At 33.4% G+C, this 11,909-nt stretch overlaps 1 long non-coding RNA gene across 1 annotated transcript; it reads left to right on the top strand.

Annotated features, from left to right (window-relative positions):
• The first annotated feature begins 10,352 nt into the window (after positions 1–10,352).
• On the top strand, positions 10,353–11,262 carry LOC109341328. Its single transcript, XR_002106931.1, has 3 exons — positions 10,353–10,371; positions 10,922–11,008; positions 11,104–11,262. It is a non-coding gene; the product is annotated as an uncharacterized LOC109341328 (long non-coding RNA).
• The last annotated feature ends 647 nt before the right edge of the window (positions 11,263–11,909 follow it).

Genomic DNA, 11,909 nt, shown 5'->3' with positions numbered 1-11,909 from the left:
TGTAGAAGTCATGGCGCTCAAAACTGAGGCCAACACCTATTATGTCCAATCTCATTGCAAAAAAGGAGATTGGCCCAAGCTAGGGCCGATTTAAGGAAGAAATTTGGAGACGTGGGTTCCTCTTCTCAACCACCACATAGGAGGGAAAGTGGCTCCACTTTGGAAGCAATTGTTGAAGAACAACATTTCCAAAACCAACAACAAATTGCTTGCTTTCGTGGGATTACAAGCATGTATAGAAGCTTTCAAAGCATCTAAGGCTCTCATCCTAACTTCCACGGTGGAACCTATGAAGAGTTTTTTGCTAACACACAATGGCCGAAAGGGAGATCATAAGGCCTTGATGAAGATGAAGAGGATTGAACAAAGCAACAAAATCGATTTTCTATTTACTTTATTTTTATGCATTTAATCTTTTGCAAAACTATTTCCTTGTTTTCGTACCTTAAACTTTGTTGTTTGCTTCCGTGTTTTTAATCTTAGTTTAAATTATATTGTGTGGTTTAATTTATTTGCAAAAATTTTCTTTGTTGATTTAGTTATCTTTTTTAATAATTTTCCATATTCATCAAACATCTCCTTTCAAAAAAAAATTTCATTGGCTTGAGAACATGCCATCATTTAAAAAGGGGGAACATGGTTGATGAATATGTGAAAATTATAATTTTTTGGTAGAATGTACAATTTGTTTGTCCATAAAAAATCAAAATATTTTTCAAAAACCGAATTGAATTGGCCAAATGAAATAAATTGTCAAAGGTTGCATGATTGAAATTTTTTTGCCAAGGTATATTTTTAATCTTTCATTGAGCAAAATGAGATATAAGCCTTAAATTTGTTTTGTGAAAAATCACATAATGTCATAACAACAAAATATTATGCAAATGGAATTTTAAAATTCATATAACATGATTATTGCAAACAATTTTTCAAAACAAAAGTTTAAATCAAACCAAGTGAGGGAGAGTCAAACACATGTGAAAAAGAGTGAAATCAACATTTGTTTTGTCTAATTAAACTTGTTTTAGTCTTTAGCTCTCTTAATTGAATAAGATTGATAGGAAATGATCAAGACATGTTTATTCATTACTTGAACCAAAATGGGCAAAAAGTCTAACCAAAAATAGGATCATCCTTTGATAAGCCCCTTTGAGCTAAACAAAGTGAATTAAAAAATTTCAAACAAACCCATGAACAAAGAGAGCATAAATTTTTTTAAAGTTTTTGAAAAAAGAATAAGTTGGGGGAAATAAATTGGTAGGCTCGTCTTCTTGAAGAAAATATAGTCAAGCAAGGAGGTGTCCACATAAGTTATTTTGATGCACACATGAAGCTGCTCACTAAGCAGTCTGGCGTGGACATTTAGCACCGCCCAGCTCACCTGGCACCAACTTGGCCCGGTCAGGCACAAGGTTTACACGATCAGACTCAAGCTTGGCACAAGCCAACCTGTTGAAGCAGACAGCTCAGTGTGCACCTTGGGACCGCCCAACTGGAACCATACACCTAGCTAGATTAGGACAAGTACTCAAGCAGGCAGCTCAGGGTGGCCGTATAAGCAGCGAGGAGGGCTGGACCCAGCAAGTAGTCAACTTGACCTAGCCACCAAGCAACCTTGACATCATGCATGACCTCACTTGACAAGGTTGTTGAGCACTTTTTAGAGTAGCTCACAATAGCCTGGTCAAGTAGCTCACTATAGCCTGGTCAAGTAGCTCAGAACTAGAATTAGTGAGTCAACACCAAGCAGCTGACTAAGCTGCTTGGTCATGGACCAAACCCATGCTGAAGGGTTTGGTGCGCCTAGCATGGGCAAGCAGGTGAGTCAGGCAGTGCGCTGGTTGCCTATAAATAAGTCCCCTATTCAACACTTCAACATACGCTTGATTCCATTCTTCCACTTACATTTTCACATTCATTCTTCATTCTTCTTCTTCACTTCTTCTCTCTAGAAATTATAGGCTCGGTTCTAAGCTTGTTCTAGGTAATTTCTTATAATTTTTACTTATAATTCAAGAGGAGAAAGGATATGGCAAATGTGATACAAAAACATAAATTTGTAATCTCATTTGGGTCCAAAAGAATCTCATCCATGGATAGATGACTCATGCTCCTATATATTGATTTAGATAATGGTGTAATTTTATTTCTTCTCTTTATTTGTATCATCTTTTGAAGTCAATTCATTCAAGTTATTACTTTTGGTTAAGTTTTGATTCTTTATGAAGTTCTTAATGCAGTTTTAGCATGATCACCTCAAACTTGATTTAAAGATCCAAAAATGCTTCTTCTCAAAGAGTTGACAAGTGAACTAAAAAGTATAACCTACACCTTAGTTCACTTGCCATATCAAGCATCTATTTTAAGAAACTTATGTTCACGGCTAAATAAAGTTAATGAAGCGTGAAGTAGGGTGTGACAACCTACTCTGATAAATGACACTTAACAATTATTTCGTGTGTTACATAAGGTTTGAAAATCAACTTATCATCCTAGGACACTAGATGAAGGATTTAGAAATGGTGTGTGGAATCAACCGAAAGTATAACACATAACTTGTAATGTTTTCAAAATCAGTTGAGTCTAGAAATAATTCCATATTTCAAATCAATTTTCTCCTCAAGAATTTGTGAATATTAGTTTAAGTTTCCTTATTACTTTTTATGCAACATAATACAAAATCAATCAAAAACATATTCAATCTTATTAGTAATATAACATGTTTATAATAATATTCTATTAGGCAAATCCTTGTGGTTCAACATAACCCTATACTATATTACAATTGAATCTTGAAAGAGATGCAAATGTAAAATAGTAAAGTGTTAACTTATAAATTTTATTTGTTGACAAAGAAAGAAATTTTGAACCAAAGTGAAATTTAATTCATAAATTGTATCTTTGTGAAAAGGAAAAATACATAGTCATAATGAGTGATCTTACTACTAATTTTTTATTTTTCAGTCATTTATTTTCCGCAACTAACATTTATTTTATATCATTTAAATTCTGCAACTAATCATTTATTGCTTTATTTATTCTTTACCAAACTTTCATAAAGAATTAGTTCGGTTAATAAAGGAAAACGTAAATAAATATCACTCATTATCACTTGTGTTAATTTACTAAATTCATACCATTATACCGGCGTTGGAATTTATCCCAACAAAGTCGAGTAGGCATTTTTCAGTCATTTATTTTCCGCAACAAACATTTATTTTCTGTCACTTAAATTCTACAACTAACCATTTATTGCTTTATTTATTTATTCTTTACCAACCTTCCATAAGCAAGTATTTTGGTTAATAAAGGAAAACAAAAATAAATATCACTCATTATCACTTGTGTTAATTTGCTAAATTCATATCATTATACTAGCGTTGGAATTTATTCCAACAAAGCCGAGATGGCATGAAGTTGTGAATAATTCAATAAAGATAAGTTTTTGATCAAATGGAACATTCTTGAAATCATTATACCGGCGTTGGAATTTATTCCAACAAAGCCAATTTGGCAAGCAAAGAATAGACATGAAACTAAATAAATCGATCGAAAACTGTCTTGCCTAACCACACAAGAAAAACTCTTTGAACAGTAGTGTCTTAGGATTAGGTCTTAGTTAGATTTGTATATGAGGGATGGTGGTTGATCTAAGGGTAGCTACGGTTATGAGGTATTTCTCAGGAAGATGGGTAAGGTATGAAGATGGAGACGCCACAAGCTTAAGAGCTTGATAAGTCAATGATATTCACCACAAGGAAAGATCCTTGATAAGAATTTTTAGACGCCACACCGAGAGGGTGATGAGTCTTAGAACGCCACAAGAATTAGGATTCTTGATAAGTTCAAATTAAGGAGTTTTTAACTCTTAGGATTTCAATTTAGAATTTACTAAAAAGAAAACTTAAATTTTGTTAATGATGAATCAAATATAAATATGCAGACTTCCCTTGGCTGAAAAGATAAACTAAGATAGAAACCTAATTATCTTCTTATAAACAAAGAAATAAAATCCTAACTAATCATATAAATGGGTGCAACCGAGATGGTTACCTTGAGTGACTTGGCCTTGATTTAATTTGGTGGAACATAAGTGAACCCATGGCTTGAAATGGGTTTGTTTGGCCGAGATTGATAAGTAGAAAAAGGTTTGACTAAATCTTGGATCAGATTTGGTTTTAAAGTGGCTGTGTGATCTTTAAATGACCAATGGTTGATCTTTATTTTCCTTGCTTGGCCGAACTTGTGTGATGAAAGTTGACTAGGTCACTTGCCAGATCTTAACCTCAAATCTATTTTTACTTGTGAAGTTTGTTATGGCTCCCTTAATTGTAGCCACCCACCAACTAACAAATCTATTTTCACTTGACTCCTTGATTGTAGTCTCCCAATCTATCTTCACTTTATCTCCTTTGATTTAATTAGTTTACTCATTGCCTTATCTCCTTGTTTGTCCTTAGAGATAGAGTTATAGCCAAGTTGTCTTGATGATCAAGTTCCTTACAACGCTATCTTCCTTGTCTTGATGAGTATCCATGGTTTGATCATGAGTTGCTTGTCTAAGTTTTGTAGTCGTGCCAATGATGCTTGGCCTAGCCATGTTGCCTTGTTCTAGCCGTGACTAGCTTAACCCTTGAACCTAGGTGAACTACTTGGTCACTAATGGACCATGTTATAAATAAATCTCAATCCCATATTACATTATTTAAATACTAAAAATGTTTGAATGAAAATAAAACATAAATCCTAAGACTATATGAGAATGAAATCTCATTTATTTGAATCAATGCAAATAAAATTAAACTAAGCTAAAATAAAACCTAAGGACATAAATGTCCTTCCTTCATGTATTCTCCAGGATCAATTGAGTCTTTTGTGACCTTAAGGGTTGATGATTTGACTTTGGCCATAGTCATATGACCTTCTTGAACTCCCTTGTCCTTGAACTCAACAAAAACTGAACAAGTTAATCGATTACTCACTTTGAGTAACCGATTACAAGGTTACAATATATTTGAGTAAACGATTACACATTAGGGTAATCAATTACTTAGTTGGACATAATGTTTGAGTAATTGATTACATTTTGTGATAATCAATTACTCAGATGGACAGAATGTTTGGATAATCGATCATACTCTTTGAGTAATTGATTACATTGTGTGATAATCAATTACTCAGTTGGGCAGAATGTTTGTGTAATCGATTACGTCGAGGATGTAATCGATTACGTCGAGGCTATAATCGGTTAGTGAGAGTTGTTACACCATATTTTCATATTCAAACTTCACATCTTTCACCCCAAGTGAAATGGTTTCATTCCAATCAATTCCTACCTTTTCATATAGGTGTCATGGCTGATTGGAAAGTCTCTTTAAAGACATTGAAACTTAGAATTCATAACAACAACTCATATACACAATCTTAATTTTCTGAAACACTTTTTCTACAACTTGTTCTTAACTTTCAGATTAAATTTTCTGAAGTTGCTTTAAGTGTGGTTTCAAAGTTTTTCAAACCTTCTGAGCATTATTCCTAAGTGTATAAAGAGTTACCGGATTGCAAGAGATAATAGTATTCAAATCTTCTAAAGGAAATCTCTGCCATTATTAAAGTTTTCTTCATTCAATTTGCTGAAATACTTCCTCTCACAAGGGTGTGATAAGAAAAGGGATAGAGTTACTTGGAAAGGTTGTTTTCCAAATAGTGACATAAGTATTAGAGAGTGAGTAAGGTACAAGGAAGTCTCAGGGTAAGAATTTGTAATTACTACTCTTAATGTCTAGTGAAGAAATCTCTTGTGTTGTAAGACTACTGGTTGTAACCTTCGATGGACAAGAAGGTGAACCAGTATAAAAATCTCTAAGTACTCTCTTCTCCTTTATCTCCTTAAATTTACTTGATATTTTTATGCATAACTTTTCCGTTGCTACTAACTATGTAAATTGCAGAAAAATCGATTATAGATTTAAGTAACTAATTCACCCCTCCTCCTCTCTTAGTTGCCATCTCAGTCTTATAACCGCAACAGAAAAAGAAATTCTTCTCAGATATGAAGAACTATATCTAGGATGATCCTTACCTCTACCGATTCTATATTGATGGTATTTACAGAAGATGTGTTCCAGAAGAAGAAGTGTCAAAGACCCTGAGCTATTGCCACTCTACCTCTTACGGAAGCCATGTCAGTACTTCAAAAACAATAGCAAAGGTATTCCGATGTGGCTTCTTTTGGCCACACATATTCAGAGATACAAGGAGTTTTGTTCTCAATTGTGATTCTTGCCAAAGGGTGGGAACATATCAAAAAGGCATGAAATGCCAATGAACCTCATCCTTGAGGTGGAGATATTTTATTTATGGGGATTTGACTATATGGAACATTTTCTTACTACAAATAACAACAAATATATCTTGGTGGCAGTCGATTATGCTTCTAAGTGGGGGGAGGCAATTTCATCTCTACACAATGACGCTAAAACGGTCATCAAACTATTTACCAAGATCATATTTCCAAGGTTTGGGGTTCTGAGGCTGGTTATTAGTGATGGAGGATCACACATCATTGAAAGACATTTTGAAAATATCTTAAAGAAGTATGGTGTTTCTCATCGGGTTGGTACCCTTACCACCCTCAAACAAGTGGTCAAGTGGAAGTCTCAAATCGCTAGATTAGAAGCATATCGGAGAAGACAATGTCTAGGAGCAGGAAAGATTGGTCCTTAAAGCTTGATGATGCTTTATAGGCTTACAGAACTGCATATAAAATACCTATTGGTATGTCACCGTTCAAGTTGATTTATGGTAAGCTTTGCCACCTTCTAGTAGAATTAGAGCATAAGGTGTATTGGGAAGTCAAATTGCTAAACTTTGATCTGGAAGTTGTTGGAGAAAAGAGGAAATTCCAACTATAGGAGTTAGAAGAACTGCAGTTGGATGCTTATGAGAATGCAATCACTTACAAAGAAAGAACAAAAAGATGGTATGACAAACACATACTCGACAGAGAATTTCATGTTGGAGAACTAGTTCTCCTCTTCAACTCCAAGTTGAGACTCTTTCCAGGGAAGCTAAAATCTAGATGGTTAGGCCCATTCAGAGTCACCAAGGTCTACCCTTATGGAACAGTTGAGATATGGAATGAGGAAAGGGGAAAATTCAAGGTGAATAGTCAACTTCTGAAGCATTATCTAGCAGATGAGCGACTAGAGAAACAAACAAACATAACTCTCTTGGATCCTATATGAGCTGCAAGGATCAACATTCAAGCTAATGACGTTAAATGAATGCTTCGTGGGAGGCAACCCACACTGAAGGTACATTATTCTGTTAAGTTTATTAAATTTTAAGTGTGTTTGGGTCAGCTTTAGTGCCTCCCTGAGTTTGAAGCTTTTGTAGGGGGATGTATATAGTGTCGGCCACAAAAAAATCATAAACTCTAAAAAAACAAAAAAAAATTACATGGAAAAGTGCTATCGTGACGATGCCTATTAGTTGCCCCATTCAAATAGGGTATTTGCGTCTAGTCCATCTAGGATATATGGGCCATTTGAGACCTTTTTTCTCTTCTTTTGTAGGTACTTCCACTACACCCAATGAAGCCGACCACTTATAATTAGAACATGAGTTAAGGATACTTCCTACCTAACCCTTGAGTTTTCTTTTGCTTTTTCTTATTGTTTAGTTTTCTTTTTCTTTTTCTTTCTAAGCATGAAGGGGTTTTGCATTTAGATAGTTCATTCATGTCATACATACCATATTGATTTTAAGTTTTTTAGGTTGAATATAAATAGTATCATGAATTAGCATATATTTTATATCTCATTTGTCCGCTGCTTTGTTCTATGTGATATCTGTCTGCTTCAAATGAAAAAGTTTTAAATGAAAAAGTATGCATGAATGATGATTGTTGATCTGTAACCCCAATGAAAAAAAATTGTGATAGAATAATAGCATGAAATATATTACATTTGACAATTATGAACTAAATTTGGTTTAATAAAAGTCTTTAAATTGACAATTGCATAAAAACTCTTTTTTATTTCATGAGTGCTTAATTTTCTATGATTGTACTTTCTAGAACTTGATTTATGACCATTTCAAGATTGAAGTCTGTTTGTATGCATTAAAATGATAGATGCAATTATGACTTTTTCTTTTGACCTTCAACTGCTTGCTATAAACATTGAAAATCCATTAGTTGTCCACTTTTGAGCCTAAATTATACAAATTTTTCATAGCTACTCAAATAAGGGTTTGGAGTAATTTGTGATGTTTGGTTGAAGCAATGAAAAAATTAAATTTGTGATGTGTAGTAAAAGAAACGATAAAAGGGTGAAAAAGAAAAAAAAATCATTCTTTCTCTTTTAGAAAACCATAAGAATGAAAGAAGAAATACAAAGTGCACTGAAAGCAAAATGATTGAAAAAAAATGTTGTAAAGAGAACGGTTGATCAAAAAAGGATCATATGAGAAAGTAAGGCTTATTAAGTAAATCCCAATGCTTCAATTGAATGTCTGAAAATTTTAAATATTTTGGGAAATAATTGTAAGCCTTTTGAATTACCATTACTTTGTCTATCACACCTTAAATCATTCACATTGGCCCCATTACAACCATTTAAAGACCTCTTGATTTTTGCATGCATTCAAATACAATGAGTGGCAATTTGGTCTATAATGAAGCCTATGGTAAGTTACTTTCATGAAAATTTGAGCGAAACACAATGACCTTTAAAAACATGAGAGTGATGAGAGAAGATTGATCATAATTCATGCACTAGTTATGACTCAAAGACTTAGCTTGAATTGAATTTGTTATGATTATTTTGTCTTGATGTATTGATGTCTGGATTGTTTCAAAACTATCATGAGATTGCTTGTTATTTTGGGTCATGGGTTCTATATCGTCATCCATACATGATTGTGAAAGTTATACATAATACCTACTTGAGGATAAGCATGAGACAAGTTTGATGGAATTTGATGAGTGTGAAATTATGCTACATTTATTTTGCATTTAACTTGCATTTTAGGACATAATTAGGACTGTAAGATTGTTTTTAGCTTTATTTCTCTTCAGTCGGTTTGAGCGAGTGTTTTTGGCTATGTTGTGCAGTTTCGATGGATTATAGCTAAAATGAGTAGAGATTGGGCGCAACAAGATGAAATTTGATGTTGAGGCTATACGAAGACCAACTGAATGGTCAAAAGAAGTCATGGGTATTAGATTCTATTCAAATTTTTTAGACTTGTTTTGTTGGGTTTAGCCCAATATTTTGTAATTAGGATAAATAAGGGTTCTCCCTCAAACACTATACACTTTATATTTTACATTACCATTCTCTAACTTAGAATTTAGGATTCTCTTCTCCATTATGAGTGAGTAATTCCCTTTGTTTCTAGGATTGGGGTTATGCCCTTTTATATTCAATAAACACTTGTTCTTACTTCTATTTCATTGAATTTTGTGATTTGAATCATTAAACTGAGTTTTATTCTTGTGAGTTGCCTGACCAACAAATTACACCTCTTAGATACATTTGGGAAAAACCGAGAGGTGAACCCAACTATCTGACCATTCAGTTATTCAAACTTGATACCTAATTCACGAGAGTAATATTAGAATTCTCGGGGGTTTCTGGAATTCACATTGGGTTGCTACGAAGCAATTGGATAGAAAGATTCAAGTAAAGAATTCGATTGATAACCGTACCACTAGAGTATGTACGACCTCAATTGAGTACACGTGTCGGAGTTCGAGAGATGATGACATATATCATGAGAGCAATTCACTCTCATAGCTTATAGTTTATGAAAATGAGCAAAACAAGGATTTGGGAGTGTAAATGCGGTAACCCTTATCCTAGGAACTCTTCCTAATAGATTTCAATCATTTTTTACTATTTTCATAATTACTCATGTCAATTGTTCAATTGATCTATGTTCATTTTTAACTCCTAATTGAGTTAAGAATAAATTAATTGTTATAATTAAATGAATTTTTCATTGCTCATGGGATCGACATTTTATTTTATTACTTGACGACATAATCAACTTACGATTTACCCTATTATAATCTCAACAATCTTTCGTTTAGGGACTGTACGATTCAATCTTGATCCATTAATGAACACAATGATGCTGACCTATGGGAAGCTTTAGAGAGGGCGTACTTGAAGGATGTAATAAGAAGAAATCCGCCTTCTTATTGTTGCCTTTTATGCTCCTGCTTGCATTTGTGTCTTTTCAAAATAAAGTTTAATATGTATAAATTGGAGTTTGTACTTCTGTGTAGGGAATGATACAATGTTGACTTACATTTGTCTTTCTTGGGGCTTCTGTGTGGTTCACCTATTTTTACTTTCTAAGGTATGTTTCCTGATCCATTGCCTTCATTTCACGGACATTTGTTTTTGTATTAAGCATTTAAGTTATACATGAGTAATAGTTTAGTGCAACCCCTAAACCTTGTCTTAAGTTGATGTGTCATTTTTGTAGCTATGTAAAATGGATGAGGATCACATGTCTTTAAAGGCGAAATGGATCTTCTTCAGTACTGGAGAGTCCAGTGCTAAATAGGATGATGACATGTGGCCAATTTTTTTTTGAATGACTATGATTACATATTATTTTTTATTAAAAATAATTAAAAATTCTTTAAAAAATTCTCAACCTCATATTCCAGTACTGGTTTCTCCAGTACTGGAGAGGAGTTGAACTCCTTTAAATGTGTCTCATTCTCTGTTCTAAGTCAATCATATATTAATACATGGATAAAATAAAAATTTTAAAAGCAAAAAGTAATAAAATGAAGGATTCTGATTGGCTTGAGACATAGAATGACACACCCTTTCAGAGAGGTCCATCCTATTTAGAATACTGACAGTTTCTCTTTTCAACTATGTGTGTATATGTGTAGTCCAATCAGCCACATACCTTTGTCATTATCAGTCTTGACCCTCCTATTCGGAAAGGACAAACTTTGTACCCTCATATTGTGATGCAGGTACAATTACTTATTAGTTTCATGGTTTACCAATTTACATGATACATATTTTCATTGCTTCTGAACCTAACATTTCCTTTCTCATTTTTGTATAGTTTGAAACTGATTTAGTTGTACAAACGAAAATGTCAATGGGTGAAGATCTTTATAACACCAAATACAAGGACAAGTTGAATATGTCTTATAAGGTATTTACTAAATTGTTCATACTGAATACTGATATGTAATCCATTAGACATTGCTCCTCAAGGTCTGCTGGGAAAATGGAGAGAGTTTTGCCTACTTTAGGTGACTAAGTGATGCAAGAATTTTGGAAACTATGGGTCATGCCACTCAATATTGGCATTTTAATTTAATTATACAATCCGGGACTTATCCATGAAGTCCTCACTACAATACAATTTAATTTTGACCTTTATAGTGATATATGTTCCACGCCGTGGCCCACCTCTCACAATTTAAGTTGTTTAATCCAGCAATTATTACTTATTTGAAATGTCATCTGAGTGTCTTTTACTGCAGACTTTAATAGTTTATACTCATTTTCTTATACCAAATTAAATATTGGCATAAATGATGTAATTGTAATATTTGATAGTATTTTAGAAATGAAAGTTATAGTAGTGAAAATAGAAGTGGAGAAGCTTTGGAACTACACAACTTAGGATAATTTGCTTCTTATTTTTGGATACATCACAAATGAAGGGTGAGTGCCTATTTATAGGCTTTCTACAACACTTGTGAATTTCTAGATGGTTCTATAAGTATCTAGTATACATTTTTCTCAAGATTTCTAGATACTTCTTTAATTATAATACTAAATGCCTATAATAGAATATACTAGAAGCTTAGGATAATTCTAGATATTATGATACAATCATCACTACTTGTTTCTACACAA

Source organism: Lupinus angustifolius, unplaced genomic scaffold, assembly GCF_001865875.1.
Source record: "Lupinus angustifolius cultivar Tanjil unplaced genomic scaffold, LupAngTanjil_v1.0 Scaffold_432, whole genome shotgun sequence".
In the NCBI taxonomy this organism is placed as follows: domain Eukaryota; kingdom Viridiplantae; phylum Streptophyta; class Magnoliopsida; order Fabales; family Fabaceae; genus Lupinus; species Lupinus angustifolius.
The sequence above is the reverse complement of the archived record's forward strand: the minus strand, read 5'-3'. Positions and strand labels throughout refer to the sequence as shown.